The sequence below is a fragment of the Chiloscyllium plagiosum genome, chromosome 14, assembly GCF_004010195.1.
Source record: "Chiloscyllium plagiosum isolate BGI_BamShark_2017 chromosome 14, ASM401019v2, whole genome shotgun sequence".
Taxonomy (NCBI): domain Eukaryota; kingdom Metazoa; phylum Chordata; class Chondrichthyes; order Orectolobiformes; family Hemiscylliidae; genus Chiloscyllium; species Chiloscyllium plagiosum.
Genome location: NC_057723.1, coordinates 73,006,291 through 73,022,585, shown reverse-complemented (window position 1 = coordinate 73,022,585; position 16,295 = coordinate 73,006,291).

Below are 16,295 nucleotides of genomic sequence, written 5' to 3'. Positions count from 1 at the left end.
ATGGAGGAGTCCAAGGACCTGCATGTCCTTGGTGGAGTGGGAGGGTGAGTTAAAGTGTTGGGCTACGGGGTGGTTGGGTTGGTTGGTCCGGGTGTCCCAGAGGTGTTCTCTGAAACGTTCCGCAAGTATATTTGTATTTAGTCTACTAACCAGCTATTTGAAGGGTTTTAAAAATGAAGCCAGCATTTGATATTGATGGTTCATTTTCTTTAAAGGGAGAGGTGTCTCAAAGCTGGTCCCTTTTTTTCTAAAAGCTGTTCCTTTTCTCAAGGATACTCTGTCCCTGTCTTTTTCAGAGGGTCAATAAACCGGGCAGGGCTCCGATTAGGCAGGTTTGGTACAGAGATTAAAGGATATTGAGAGACCTTTTTGTTCATATCTGAACAGATAAGACTTCAGGCCAAAGTGGTCATGTTTTAGAAGTGACCTGTATAATGGAAGGGGAGTGGTCGGCTCTTGAGCTGAGCAGTTCAGTCCAGAACAAGTTAGGAGCTCAGCTGTGTGGAAACAGGTTGCTATTCTCTCTGACTTTCTAACTTCCAGCTGGAAGCATTTGTTCCATTTTTACTTTTCTTTGAAGGGGTTTGCTTAGTGGGACTGTTGTGTATATTCAGAACAGCAATAATTAAGTCTAGTTTGGATAGACTCAGTTCTGTAGGGGTTCTTTATTTTGTTCTTTGTGTTTCATTGTGTAATTTTGTGAATACATTTTTCTTTCTTTTAAAACCTGGTAGTCAACCTCGCTAACTTACTCTGGGTAATTTTCACTGCACACTTACCAAGACGAATTATAAAGTTATGGTCTGGGCTGCCTGCTTAAGAATGTTTAAGTGGTCTGGCCTAGTACATAACACAGGGACTGAGAGGCCTTGAATCTGAGAGCCAGGGGACAATGTGATTGAAGATCTGATGTTGTGAGGGCTATCAGAATTGAAATCAAATGAAATGAAATGCTATGGGATCAGGAATCAGGTCTGTAGAGTCTGAGAGATCTGGGATCTGATAGTATGAGGGCAAGGAAATCAAGGCAATCTATAAAGAGACCAGATGGCCTGTGATCTGGGGCGCAGGATTTGCAAATCTGAGTTTTAATGGTGTTTGGATGAGAAGCTCTGAGATTGGAAGGACAGGGTCCTCAAAGAACTGATAGCACAGAGATCAGGAGACCTGGGATCTGAAAATCTGCAATCTGGTTTATAAAAGCTGGGAGATCTGGGATATGGTGAAGTAGGAATGCAGAGATGTGAAATATGGTCAACCCAGAACTGCCAGACCGAGGATCTAGGAGAAAGTCAGGACTGCAGATGCTGGAGATCAGAGTCGAGATTATGGTGCTGGAAAAGCACAACAGGTCAGGCAGCATCCGAGGAGCAGGAGAGTCGATATTTCGGGCATAAGCCCTTCATCAGGAATGAGGCTTGTGGGCCAAGGGGGCTGAGAGATAAATGGGAGGGGGTGGGGCTGGAGGGAAGGTATCCATGCCCCTCCAGCGGGTTGTTTTTCAGACTGGAGGCCTGTGACCAGTGGAGTGCCACAGGGATCGGTGCTGGGTCCACTATTTTTTGTCATTTACATAAATGATTTGGATGCGAGCATAAGAGGTAGAGTTAGTAAGTTTGCAGATGACACCATAATTGGAGGTGTAGTGGACAGCGAAGAGGGTTACCTCAGATTACAACAGGATCTTGACCAGATGGGCCAATGGGCTGAGAAGTGGCAGATAGAGTTTAATTTAGATAAATGCGAGGTGCTGCATTTTGGGAAAGCAAATCTTAGTAGGACTTATACGCCTAATGGTAAGGTCCTAGGGAATGTTGCTGAACAAAGAGACCTTGGAGTGTAGGTTCATAGCTCCTTGAAAGTGGAGTCGCAGGTAGATAGGATAGTGAAGAATGCATTTGGTATGCCTTCCTTTATTGGTCAGAGTATTGAGTACAGGAGTTCGGAGGTCATGTTGCAGCTGTACAAGACATTGGTTAGGCCATTGTTGGAATATTGTGTGCAATTCTGGTCTCCTTTCTTTCGGAAAGATATTGTGAAACTTGAAAGGGTTCAGAAAAGATCTCAAGGATGCTGCCAGAGTTGGAGGATCTGAGCTACAGGGAGAGGCTAAACAGGCTGGGGCTGTTTTCCCTGGAGCGTCGGAGGCTGAGGTGACCTTATAGAGGTTTACAAAATTATGAGGGGCATGGATAGGGTAAGTAGACAAAGTCTTTTCCCTCGGGTGGGGGAATCCAGAACCAGAGGGCATAGGTTTAGGGTGAAAGGGGAAAGATATAAAAGAGACCTACAGGGCAACTTTTTCACACAGAGGGTGGTACGTGTATGGAATGAACTGCCAGAGGATGTGGTGGAGGCTGGTACAATTGCAACATTTAAGAGGCATTTGGATGGGTATATGAATAGGAAGGGTTTGGAGGGATATGGACCAGGTGCTGGCAGGTGGGACTAGATTGGGTTGGGAAATCTGGACGGCATGGACAGGTTGGACCGAAGGGTCTGTTTCTGTGCTGTACATCTCTATGACTCTGTGACTCTATGAAAGAAGTCAAAGAGTGGAAAATCTTGATGGTTCCTAATTTATTCTGCTGTCTGTATGCACTACTTTAAACAAATATAGGCCAAATGTTTCTAGCACCAGTTCCCTGATTACACAGAGAACGAAGGGTCTCACATTAATTGCACTCTCCTTTGACGTGGAATGTTAGATGTATGTTATAGAAACTAAACCATGTAAACATCAAGTGACCCACTTGCTTAGGTGGTTAACTAGGCAGCATGCTTGTTATAACTCCTGTTGCCATCACACTGGCAAACATTGCAAATTATTTTGGGAGTCATTCAGTTAGTCTATTTAAACACAATACCATCCCAAGCTCGCTTTTTACTCAAACAGCTGTGAGGTGACGCATTTAAAATAGCCTCTTCTCCAACACTGGGATTATCTACTGTAAACAGGAAAGTAATTGGGAGGCAATATCCAGCTGCTAACGTCATGATCTAGTCATAGCCCACATTATTCACTGAGGGGACGGATGTAGGCTGGCAGGGGTGGGGTTTGGTGGGCCCAAAACAGACCTCACCCTGCCTTGCCCAATACATGATGACCACACGGGAGCTCTACAGTCTGGGTGGGCAGGCTGGGGATTGGTGAACGGCCCTCACAGCTCTGGGACAGCCTGTGACTTTACTGTGGGCCTTTACCGATTCCTGACAAAGGTCTTATGTCGACTCTCCTGCTCCTCGAATGCTGCCCTGACCTGCTGTGCTTTTCCAGCACCATACTCTCGACCGCCCACTTTACTACGGACGTCAGGTCTAGGATTATAATGGGGTCTTACCCATCAGGGCTGAAACTTTATTGCTGGAACAGCACAGCAGGTCAGGCAGCATCTAGGGAACAGAAGATTCGACGTTTCGTGCCCGAAACGTCGAATCTTCTGTTCCCTAGATGCTGCCTGACCTGCTGTGCTGTTCCAGCAATAAAGTTTCAGCTTTGATCTCCAGCGTCTGCAGACCTCACTTTCTCCTCTTACCCATCAGGGGCAGCCCTCCCGCTTAAACAGCTGCTCATTCGGTCAACGCCATTGGCTCCTTCCAGAAGCAACTAGGTCATTTGACTGCAGCCTGACATTTGGTGCTGTCCAATGACAGGTGGTGTCAGCTATGATGGTCAAAGTAACAGGCTTGAAATGCCTTTATAAACGCAATCTTTTATTTACTTTACTTCATCACCTCAATATTGTGCTACGCCTAAGGCCGGCTATCAATTTATACCCTGAGGCTGTCCTGGACATATATTTCAAAGTGTAAGAGCTGGAGACAACCTCAGGGTTTCTTTTCCTGCTGTAGAGTATTTCTTTTGATGATTATCCAGTTTTCGAGAGAAACATCCTCATGGCATCTCTACATCTAACCCAGCTCGTTGTAAGAGAATTGCGTGGACACTAATTGCTGCCTTGAAGGACTCAGTGAAACTCACTGCAGCCAACACCCGTTCACTGATCAAAACATATCATTGTTTTTCATTCAGATGTAAGAGCCGGAAGCTCCATTAATGTTTATACTGACCTTGGCAGCTCTTTCCCCATACCTGAATATATGCCATAGGTAGTTATTTTTACCTTTTGGCAAAGTTTGTCACCAAATCAGCCGACTGTAACTTCCTTGACAAAACTTCTAGATGTTTCAAGTTTCACGGTACACTACTATACCTTAGAATCACAGAATCCCTACAGTGTGAAAACAGGCCCTTCGGCCCAACAAGTCCACACCGACCCTGCAAAGAGTAACCCACCCAGACCCATTCCCTTGACCTATTACTCCATATTTACCCCTGACTAATGCACCTAACCTACACATCCCTGCACAATACGGGCAATTTATTTTGGCCAATTCACCTTAACCTGCACATTTTTGGACTGTGGGAGGAAACCGGAGTACCCAGAGGAAACCCACGCATACACAGGGAGAATGTGCAAACACCACACAGTCACCTGAGGGTGGAATGGAATCCGAGTCCCTGGCGCTGTGAGGCAGCAGTGCTGACCACTGAGCCATCTGTGCCACCCCCTCAACCATGCCTGGTTGATGTGGGGAAGGGGCAGTCAGAGGAGCTGGGCTCCTCTGTCAAAGGACCGATACTGCCCAGTGCTGCCTGGTGTCCGGAGAGAGGCTGCTCCAGCCACAGGAGCCAGGTACTGGCTGGTGCGCCTGGCATGGATTTGAACCCGGTTCAGGAGCAAGCAGCTTCAGTGCTGCCTAGACCGGTCCAAAGCTGGCGCGTGGAGAACGGCAATGTGGGCGGCACAGTGGCACAGTGGATCAATTCCCGCCTCAGGCGACTGACTGTGTGGAGTTTGCACGTTCTCCCCGTGTCTGCGTGGGTTTCCTCCGGGTGCTCCGGTTTCCTCCCACAGTCCAGAGATGTGCAGGTCAGGTGAATTGGCCATGCTAAATTGCCCGTAGTGTTAGGTAAGGGGTAAATGTAGGGGTATGGGTGGGTTGCGCTTCGGCGGGTCGGTGTGGACTTGTTGGGCCGAAGGGCCTGTTTCCACACTGTAAGTAATCTAATCTAAAAAAAAAGATGGCGTCGAAGGATGGCCACAGGTTTCCAACAACAAAGGCGGGGCTCCCGGAGATGGCTGGGCCCAGGTATCTCACGGTGGAGATGGTGGTGTCATGGCTACAGTGGTGTGTGGGGACACAGGGCACCTGCGTGTTCGTAACTGAGGGATGACTTTGTGGTTTTGTTTATTCTGGCAGCGAGGACCCATGGCGGACTGACCTGGATATTTCCTTTTCATTCGGTAGATGAGCAGGAGGCTGGAAGAACACAGCAAGTCAGACAGCAGCAGGAGGTGGAGAAGTCAATGTTTCGCGATTAACCCTTCTTCAGGCTAGTTGACTTCTCCATCTCCTGATGCTGCCTGTCTTGCTGTGTTCTTCCAGCCTCCTGCTCGTCTACCTTGGATTCCAGCATCAGCAGTTTTTGTTTTGTTTCCTTTTCTTTCGGCTCTCTCACTTATTTCTGCCTCTTGTTCTTAATCCTGGTCTTTTTGTAGACCAAGATGGCGACTTTCTCATGTGTCCCTGTACTCGAGCCTCAAGGCCTCACTGGTGGAGTGCGGCATTGCCACAGACACCTGGGAGTCACCGGCTCGAGACTGTCCGAAGTAGAGGAGGAGTATCCAGGAAGGTATCAAGCTCCTCGGGACTTGCTGTTAGGAAAATGTGGACGCCGGGCACAAACAGCGCAAGGAACGCACTGCCACACCAACGCCCCACCCACCCCTTTTCCCATGACCACCTTCTGCCCCAAGTGTAGCACAGCCTACGAGTCGTCCACATTGGTCTGTGCAGCTGTCTACTGACTCATCTTGAGAGTGGAAGAGAGTCACTCACATTTGCAAAGGACTGCCCATGGTGGTGATGACTCGAGTCCATGTGGCAATAAAATCTAAATCTAAAAAGAAATCTAAACGAGCTGTAGTTGACACAAAATCTGCTTGAACTATCGGGCTTAGGAACTGACACTACTGGGAAATTCCTGGTGCTTTGACCAGGTTCAAATTGATGGATGTCTAACAAATCTGCTTTAAACCAGGTCCATTTCTCTGGATCGAAGTGATAATGATACAGTTTTAAGGGAGAGGATTCTCCAATATCCATATCTTTGCATGGCAAAGGTCACACAACCTGGTGTATCCCAACAGACTCTTCTAAATCCTTGCTAGGTCATTTCATCCCTCTGCCTCCCAATATGAAACCATGGGGCATAATCCTGTAAGGATACAAGAGGTTAGACTAGAGATTAGATTAATTACAATGTGGAAACAGGCCCTTCGGCCCAACAAGTCCACACCGCCCCTCGGAAAGCAAACCACCCAGACCCATTCCCCTACATTTATCCCTTCACCTAACACTACGGGCAATTTAGGACACATGGGATATTGTAGTGGAACGCACATGGAGTCTGGCAAAGCCTATCTCAATGTTGCATGCATCTCACTGCCACTTCTATGCATTTTTTTTTTGGAATTAACACGGAGGACAAGAATGTTTGCCTAAAAGTGAAAATTAGAAAGTAAGATTTTATTTTCATGTTGAAGATAGTAATCAGACTTATTTTGGTGAAGAATGGATGAAAGGTCAAAAGATGAAATTGTCAAGATGTGACTACTCAGAATTGTTTGTATAATATTGAAATAATTGCACAGAGGCTGGTATCCCATCACCAAGTCTTAGATTACTTACAGTGTGGAAACAGGCCCTTTGGCCCAACAAGTCCACACCGACCCTCCGAAGAGCAACCCACCCAGACCCATTCCCCTACATTTACCCCTTCACCTAACACTAAGGGCAATTTAGCATGGCCAATTCACCTAACCTGCACATCTTTGGACTGTGGGAGGAAACCAGAGCACCTGGAGGAAACCCACGCAGACACGGGGAGAATGTGCAAACTCCACACAGACAGTTGCCCGAGGCAGGAATTGAACCCGGGTCTCTGGCGCTGTGAGGCAGCAGTGCTAACCACTGTGCCACCCATAATAGAAGTCATCTTCTATTTACTTGCCTCTTCTATACATTTGCCAGGTGGCACAATGAGATGGTCATTTGGCAGCTATTGGTGGTATTTGACAGGGATTAAAGATGGTTAAATGCCTCATTAATGCACATTATTGATATTCCGTTCTTCATCTGTCCAAGCAAGATACTCTTCGAGAAAACTCGACATGGAAGGTAGAGCACCAAGTACTTGGTGACTTCAGTCCAATGGTGGCTGTCATCAGACTCCATGCTCATTGGCACCAACTAATGTCTCAGCACATGATCCAGGGGCACCAGCCACACGCACCCTTTATCCATGGATGTTGGCATCGATATCTGTCAAATCCTCATGATCATCGCAGCACCTCTCTGATCCATGTGGAGGATGTTTAGGCAGAACGCACTCACAGTGTAGACAACACTGGCAATTGACATTGTAATGCTACACCAGGGGACAGGACTCTGCAAGCAGGGATTAGACCAGGCTGCGTCTCAGGCCTGCACAGGCTAACTCTCTTGCTCACTCGTTTTGTGCTTGCCTGCACCCTCTCACCATTCATGTCTTGTTGTGCTTTGCTCTGCATTGGCCATAACAGCTAGTGAGATGACACTTTAGCCACAGCATCATCAGGACCACTGTAATGCCTTGCTCTTTTGTCTGTCAGGAGGGATCTCTGCCAAAGGTTGAGGTAACAACTTGCTGTACGGTGCACTGAGACCCCGGGTCTAACACCCACAGCTCCCCCACGCAGCAAGCACATGACATCTTCATTCTGTGACGATGCTGCTGTTTTAACAAGGATATGTTGTCTTTGGTTTTTGTCAAGGGGGTTGTAAAAGCAGTGGTGCCGAAATGGCTAACAGACACTGCCTAAGTCAACAATCAGAGGAGGCCTTTAACTCAGTCGTACAATGAAAGGAGAGAGACTGGTTCTCCCAGTTGAGGTTTTTTTAAAGTTTGGTTTAATTTTTAGCAGGCGGTCAGAAAAGTAGCAGAGACGTTGTTACAGAATAAGAGGTTCCGTGCTTCAACAGATGTTTCTTGTCTGAACTTTCTCTCTGAAATCTCTCCTGTCTGTAAGAACCAATGTATGAATTTACCTTTCGCACAGAGGTGTGTTTATGGGATGTTGGACAAGCTCCTTTGTGGAGTTGCGTTAGAGTCGGTTGGGTTATCAAATAATTTGTTATTCTAAATTCTGTTTTCTTTTGTTTGAGTTTCATCCATGTTGTGTAAATGAATACTGTTTTGTTTAAAGCCAAGTGGTTTGATCAACTGCATCACTCCTGGAATATCTGATCTTACACCTGCCTAAAAAACAAAGGTTAGTGCTGGGCTACCCTTTTAAAAATGTTTTGAGGGGGTCTGGTCTGCTCCATAACAATTCAACCAAACGGCCACATCTGAAAGTAGGTTGGGGCTGGTCCTCAGTCTAGTCACAGTAGACCCACTGCCCATCAGGAGGGTCCCACTGTCATCAGTCACCGCGCAGACCGCACACAGCCCAGGGCTTTGACCATGGTCAGTCACTGGCTTGGTCTGCTCAGGGTCAGGGAACCTGTCTGATCGCAACACTTCAAGAGGGCAATTCACTGTCACTTTCTCAAGAGCAACTAGGGATGGGCACGAAATGTCTAAATCATCAAGCTTTCCATTTTTAGCTCCACTTTTTACAAAAAAAACACAACCCATCTAACCATGCAATTTATTTCTTTTGTTTAATAGTCACACTAGATGAACTTGGTCAATCATATTTATATACAATATATGTAATTACTGTAAATACACAAATGCTATCAGTTTCCTGTAATCTACTTTTCAGCTGTTATAAAGGTTCACATGTCTAAAACTGTAGATATTTACACAACAAGTACAGCAGAGTGGAGTAAACACCTAATCCATCTACAACTACTTAATTCATTTATTCATACAAATGAACAAATACCCATTTTGATCCCAGGTGACCTTTTATTATATGTACAGTTAGAATCAGTATCGTACAGCCCCTGGTCAAGGTTAAAACTCCAGCTACTTTTTCACAACAAACACTCTGCTCGATTTGACTAAATCTCTCTCTCTACAAAGTCTAATCAAAAAGTAAATAAATGGTATCTATATTTAGCAACTTTCATGAGGGATATGCCAATATGCTCACAGCCAAAGTTGTATTTTTATAGAGCAGTCACTTTTGCAACATATCCTCGTAAAGCTCCTTCAAACAATGATGAGATAAACATCTTTTATTCATCCACAGGATATGGGTGTTGCTGGCTAGGCTCCATTTATCACTCATCTCTATTTGTTAGGAGTCAACCACATTGCTGTGGATTTGGAGTCAGATGTAGGCCAGACCAGGTAAGGATGGCAGTTTCCTTCCCTAAAGGACATTAGTGACCCAGATGGGTTGTTCCAACAATCGATAATGGGTTCATCATCAGACTCTTAATTCCAGACTTTTATTGAATTCAAAATCCATCTGCCATGGCAGGATTTGAGCCTGGGATCATCAGAACATTTGTGGATTAGCAGTCCAGAATGACCAGACAATGAGTTAAAGTGTAGTCTTCAATGATCAGATTCAATTCCAGATCAGTAAAGTGTGGCTCTTACTGATCCAGAATGACATTAACCCTTTCCAATGCCTTCTGTTATATGGCCTTGTTGATGACCTTGCTAAATGGTGCCAAATTGGTAACAATTTTATGATGTGAACCCATACCCACTTGGAATTGGACTGAGTTTTCCAAACTATTTTCATATATGCCTCCCAGACTATGGGGGGTATGCTTGTTTCACCAATATCTTCTTGGGTGTCTCATCATCACAGTCAGGACAATGGGTATACGTGTCCCCAAGTCCTGGAGGTGAGTTGACAAAATAGCTGTTAAGACAGATAAGAGCATAAGACATGGGATCAGAAATTAGGTCATTCAGCCCATGCTCCACCATTCAAGCATGGCTGATGAGTTTTTCATTCCCATTTTCCAGCTTTCTCCCCGTAACCTTTGATTCCCTTGGCAACCAAGAGCTCACCTACCTCTGTTTTAAATGTACTCAATCACCTGGCCTCCACAGATCCACCACTCTCTGGCTGAAGAAGTTGCTCCTTATCTCCGTGCTAAAGGGTTTACCCTTTACTCTAAGACTGTGCCCTTGGATCCTCATCTCTCCTGCCAACGGAAACATCTTCCCAACGTCACTCTGCCTCAGCCATTCAGTATTATGATATTATGCCCAATTCTGGCAGGAAGTCTCACACACATTCAGTTCAGATTCGACGGAAGTGATCTTGTGAACAAGGTGAAAGTGAGGACTGCAGATACTGGAGATCAGAGTCAAGATTAGAGTGGTGCTGGAAAAGCACAGCAGGTCAGGCAGCATCCGAGGGGCAGGAAAATCGATGTTTCAACTTCCCTGATGAAGGGCTCCTGCACAAAACGTCTATTTTCCTGCTCCTTGGATGCTGCCTGACCTGCTGTGTATATCCAGCACCACTGTAAAATTGATCTTGTTAACATGCAAGATTGGGGGACAGAAATCCAATTAATCTGCCACTATAATGGTCAATACTTTTCAAGCAGGCATTTCCCAAGTGCCATCCTGCAACCATTCAATTTCCCATGAGATACAAAGAACAGGTGTAAACCCAGAGGCAAAAAGTATCTTTCTAACTGTCTCAGTCAATTGAAGCCAGTCCCGGAGAACATATGGCTAAGTGTTAGCTGCAAAACCAATTGCTTTGCTGCAATCTCTGCCCCTGGCATAACACAAGTCTGGGAGAAAGTGAGGACTGCAGATGCTGGAGATCAGAGCTGAAAAATGTGTTGCTGGAAAAGCGCAGCAGGTCAGGCAGCATCCAAGGAGCAGGAGAATCAACGTTTTGGGCATAAGCCCTTCTTCAGGAATCACATAGAGAGTGTCCACTAACTGGCTTTGCCTGGGATGGGCCCTTGCTTCAGTAGCTCAATGCCTCATTAATGAAGAGTGACTGGTTGGCAAGGTTGAGGTTGGCTCACTTGCCAGGAGGTTTTAGGCGAAGTGGGTACTGCAAATGCTGGAGATTAGAGTCAAGATTAGATTAGTGTTGGAAAAGCTTTTCCAGCACTACTCTAATGTTGCCAGAAGATTATGTCAGTTTACCCTCCTTCCATCTCATATCCATGCTTTGAAATCTGCCATTTACTCTCTGACAGAGGACTATGCACTTCAAGGACCTTCCACAAAGAATTGGTCAACATCTTCAGCGGCCCTCATGCCAGAGAAAGGCTGGAAAAATGTAAAGTTTATGACTGCAATTTGGAGGTGAGTGAACATTAAGTTCCATCATGCAGGAAATTATGTAAGTGTTTCAGTTCTGCTTGCCTCCTTTTCTCAGCCAGTGTAATCTTAATTCCACTCTGAGAACTAACCTTTGAACTTTCTGATCCTATACAACACACGTCTGGCTAGATGGGCAGTTTGAATCACTTATACTTGTACCTCCTCGGTCGGCATTGTTCAGTGCTCATTTGGATCTCTGTCTATGAGGAACAGTGCTGTTCATGACAATGGAGAGCGTTTTCCACATTATAGGTTACCTGATGAGGAATTGAAGATGGCAAACTTAAATCCTCTCAATCATAAATCAGCGTGATGCCTATATTCTCAAGATTGGTAGTTAGAAACCAGGTCAGGCTTGCCTGATCAGTTCTCAAAGCTGGAATAGTCCAGGCCTCATGCCATCATGATCAGGGAGATCTTGACATGCTTTAAGTGGGGTCCACTCACAGCTCTGTATAACTATAGCACAATACAATAATCTCTCCCTGTTAGTGGCAAGAGACTTCTCTAGTTATCGTGAGGAAGTGATTTCCCTCCATGTCACTGGAAAAAAAGTCAGTCCTCCCATCCTGGTATCAACCAAATGCTGCTGCACTCCCTCAATGACATATCTTTTCTTAGACAGGGAGACCAAATTGCATGTGATACTACAGGTGTGGTCTCACCAAGGCCCATTATGACCACAGTAATACATCCTTACCTCTGAACTGAAATCCTCTCGCAATGAAGGCCAATATATTATTGCTATACCTTCTTGTCTGCTTCATTATCTGTGTACAAGGGCTCCCAGATCCCTTGACAAATCTACACTTCTTGATACATCTGCCATGGGTTTGGCTATTGAATTAGCTAGAGCCAGAAAAATATGCAGATGCTCAAATCGAAACTAGACAGGCGGGAGGCTGGAAGAATGCAGCAAGCCAGGCAACATCAGGAGGTGGAACCCTTCTTCAGAAAAGCTATTCTTCACTTGTATCAATCTCCTTGCATTCACCTCACAACTAGCGAATGCGCCCGGTTTTGTGTTACCAGAAAGCTTGGAAATGTTGCAGTTTAGTTTCCCCATCCAGGTTTTCTATATGTAGTGAATAACTGCGGCCTGACACGGTTCCTTGTGGTACCCCATTAGACACTGACCCACTTCTTTTCACTTTCTGTTTCCAGTCTGTCAATCAAGTCTCGATCCTTGCTGATATATTAACCCCATTCGCTTTAATTTTAACTTTGCCCATTAACCTCTCATGAGGGACCTTCCCACGAGCTTTCTGACAATTCAAGTACACCACCTCCCTTTGATTTACTAGTTAGCCTTTCATGAAGCTACAATGGCTTTGTCCAATTCCATTATTATTTCCAAATATTCTGACGTCACGGCTTCTGTAGTATTTTCTTCAGCATTTTCCTCCATATTGATGTGTTATGGACCAGGCCAGACCCCCTCAAAACATTTCAAGAAAGTAGCCCAGACCCTAACTTTGCTCTTTGTTTTAAGTGAGTGTAACGCGGATATTCCAGGAGGGCTGCAGCTGGTCAAACCACTCAGTTTTAAACAAAACAGAATTTATTTACAGGATTACCAAATAAAGGAGAATAGAAGACAGAATAACTTAGCCTATCTGAAAACTCAACAGACAATCCCAACTTCATGATGCTGTTCCAAATACTTGCAACAATCTCTATAAACACCCCTTGGCACAAAAGGTAAAAGCAAACCCAGGGTCTGACAGGAGAGAGAGAGAGAAAGACAGAGAGGGCAGTATGGAACACCCTCTTCCATGCAGCTGTTTCTTGGTCCAGCAGCCTCAAAGCTGCCTGACTGCTTTCAGTGAACAGCCAGGCTGCTAAAAAACCAAACCAAACCAGATATAAGCTGATCTGGGAGAACTGGCCATCCCCTTTTAATTGTACAAGTGTTATTTTTTAAACACTTGAGAGCATTCTTAAGTAGATCAACATTTTGAAGTCTGTGTCTTTACAATCTCCTGAAAAAATATCCCAGGACAGACGTCAGGCTGACTGGTCTGTAATTTAATAGGTTTTATTTCTCTTCCTCAGTTTTTAAAGCGTGGGAGTGAGAATATGAACTGAAGGACCCAGAATATTTTTTCTCTATTCATTTGTGGGAAGGGGCGTTGCTGGCTGGCCAGCATTTCCTTGCCTGTTCCTATTTGCCCTTGAGTGAAGGTCTTGGGTGAACAAAGGTGGGATGGGTAGCTATCAACTGGCATTCCCTTCAGTTAGTCACTGAATTCCTTTGGCTGAGGCACAGCCCTCACGGCTCACAGTGTTGTCGGCTCCCTGTGTGGTTACCTCTTCACCCACCACTGGTTGAGAACCAGTGTTGGTGGAATAAGGTCTTCAGATGAGCAGGCATTTGCTGACTTAAGGATGTGAATTGACAGTGGGCGAGGAGAGCAGGCCATTTGCCTTTCTGCCCCAGTCCTAAAGGGATCAAAGATGAGAACAAGGTGGGGTCCCAAGTATCTCCCAAACACGAGGATGTTAAATTCTTCCCCAAAAATCAGGGGTAATCATACCCTTCCACTTCCAGTCCATATCCCTGCAGCTGGTGTAGGGCCCAGTAACCTGTGAAGGTCCAGCTACCTTCGTGAAGATTGACAAACAAGCTTCATGCTTGAGCCCACAACACTGTTAATGTCTCCTCCTTGAGGAACTGATGAAGATGATTGATGGGGAAAAAGCGGTTGATGTTTTCTATATGGACTTTAATAAATCCTTTGACAAGGTCCCTCATGGAAGACTGGTACAAAGGGTGAAGTCACATGGTATCGGGTGAGCTGACAATATGGATACAGAACTGGCTAAGTCACAGGAGACAGAGGGTAGCGGTGGAAGGATGTTTTTCGGAATGGAGGGCAGTGACTAGTGGTGTTCCAGAGGGACCTCTGCTGTTCGTGATCTACATAAACATTTTGGTGGAAAATGTAGCTGATCTAATTAGTACATGTGCGGACGATACAAAGATTGGTGAAGTTGAGGCTAGTGAGGAGGATTGTCAGAGGATACAGCAGGATATAGATCAGTTGGAGGTAAGGGCAGCAAAATGACAATGGAGTTTAAACCAGACAAATGTGAAGTGATGCATTTTGGAAGGTCAAGGACAGGTGGAAATTATACAGTGAATGGCAGAACTCTTTGGAGTACTGATATGCAGAGGGACCTGGGTGTGCGGGTCCACAGATCACTGAAGGTGGCAGCGCAGGTAGATAAGGGAGTAACAAAGGTCTATGACATGCTTGCCTTCATTGGAAGGAGCTTCGAGTATAAGGATAGACAAGTTATGTAGCAGCTTGATAGACCTTTAGTTAGGCCACACTTGGAATATTGCATACAATGGTGATCACCGTACTACCAGAAAGATATGGTTGCTTTGGAGAGGGTACAAAAAATACTTACCAGGATATTGTCTGGAAAGGGGATTTTATAGTTCATAGTAATGTAGGCCAAGTAATGTGATGCCTTGTAATTCACAGTAATGTAGGCCGGGTAATGTGTGCCTTGTAATTCACAGTAATATAGGCCAGGTAATGTATGCCTTGTAATTCACATTAATATAGGCCGGGTAAAGTGTGCTTTGCAATGCACAATAATGTAGGCCAGGTAATGAGATGTCTTGTAATTCACAGAAATGTAGGCCAGGTAATGTGTGCCATGAGACCAAGTAATGTGATGCCTTGTAATGCACAGTAATGTAGGCCAGGTAATGTGTGCCTTGTAATTCACAGTAATGTAGGCCAGGTAATGTGAGCTTAGCAATGCACAGTAATGTAGGCCAGGTAATGTGTGTCTTGTAATTCACAGTAATGTAGGCCAGGTAATGTGAGGTTTGTAATGCACAGTAATGGAGGCCAGGTAATGTGTGCCTTGTAATTCACAGTAATGTTGTGTTACCAGAAAGCTTGGAATTGTTGCAGTTTAGTTCCCCCATCCAGGTTTTCTATATGTAGTGAATAACTGCGGCCTGACACGGTTCCTTGTGGTACCCCATTAGACACTTACCCACTTCTTTTCACTTTCTGTTTCCAGTCTGTCAATCAAGTCTCGATCCTTGCTGATATATTAACCCCATTCACTTTAATTTTAATTTTGCCCATTAACCTCTCATGAGGGACCTTCCCACGAGCTTTCTGACAATTCAAGTACACCACCTCCCTTTGTTTTACGAGTTAGCCTTTCATGAAGCTACAATGGCTTTGTCCAATTCCATTATTATTTCCAAATATTCTGACGTCACGGCTTCTGTATTATTTCCAAATATTCTGACGTCACGGCTTCTGTAGTATTTTCTTCAGCATTTTCCTCCATATTCATGTGTTATGGACCAGGCTAGACCCCCTCAAAACATTTCAAGAAAGTAGCCCAGACCCTAACTTTGCTCTTTGTTTTAAGTGAGACAGATCACTGAAGGTGGCAGCGCAGGTAGATAAGGGAGTAACAAAGGTCTATGACATGCTTGCCTTCATTGGAAGGAGCTTTGAGTATAAGGATAGACATGTTATGCAGCAGCTTGTTAGACCTTTAGTTAGGCCACACTTGGAATATTGCATACAATTGTGATCACCGCACTACCAGAAAGATATGCTTGCTTTGGAGAGGGTACAAAAAATACCAGGATATTGTCTGGAAAGGGGATTTTATAATTCATAGTAATGTAGGCCAGGTAATGTGATGCCTTGTAATTCACAGTAATGTTGGCCAGGTAATGTATGCCTTGTAATTCACAGTAATGTAGGTCGGGTAATGTGTGCCTTGTCATTCACAGTAAAGTCGGCTGGGTAATGTGATTCCTTCTAATTCAGAGTAATGTGGGCCAGGTAATGTGAGCTTTGTAATGCACAGTAATGTAGGCCAGGTAATGTGTGCCTTGTAATTCACAATAATGTAGGCCAGGTAATGTGAC